This window comes from Bison bison, unplaced genomic scaffold (genome assembly GCF_000754665.1).
Source record: "Bison bison bison isolate TAMUID 2011002044 unplaced genomic scaffold, Bison_UMD1.0 scf7180017864516, whole genome shotgun sequence".
Taxonomy (NCBI): Eukaryota; Metazoa; Chordata; class Mammalia; order Artiodactyla; family Bovidae; genus Bison; species Bison bison.
Genome location: NW_011495069.1, coordinates 7,037,088 through 7,037,326, shown reverse-complemented (window position 1 = coordinate 7,037,326; position 239 = coordinate 7,037,088). Strand labels below are relative to the sequence as shown.

General features: G+C 43.5%; 1 protein-coding gene across 2 annotated transcripts in view; it reads right to left on the bottom strand.

Annotated features, from left to right (window-relative positions):
- Positions 1-239, bottom strand: part of NIPAL3 (NIPA-like domain containing 3) — a 55,053-nt gene that overhangs the window by 23,797 nt on the left and 31,017 nt on the right. The gene's annotated exons all lie outside the window — the stretch shown is intronic.

Genomic DNA, 239 nt, shown 5'->3' with positions numbered 1-239 from the left:
CTTTCCCAGCATCAAGGTCTTTTCCAGTGAGTCAGTTCTTCACATCAGGTGGCCAAAATATTGGAGTTTCAGCTTCAACATCAGTCCTTCCATTGAATATTCAGGACTGATTTCCTTTAGGATGCACTGATTGGATCTCCTCGTGGTCCAAGGGACTCTCAAGAGTCTTTTCCAACACCACAGTTCAAAAGCATCAATTCTTCAGCGCTCAGCTTTCTTTATAGTCCAACTCTCACATC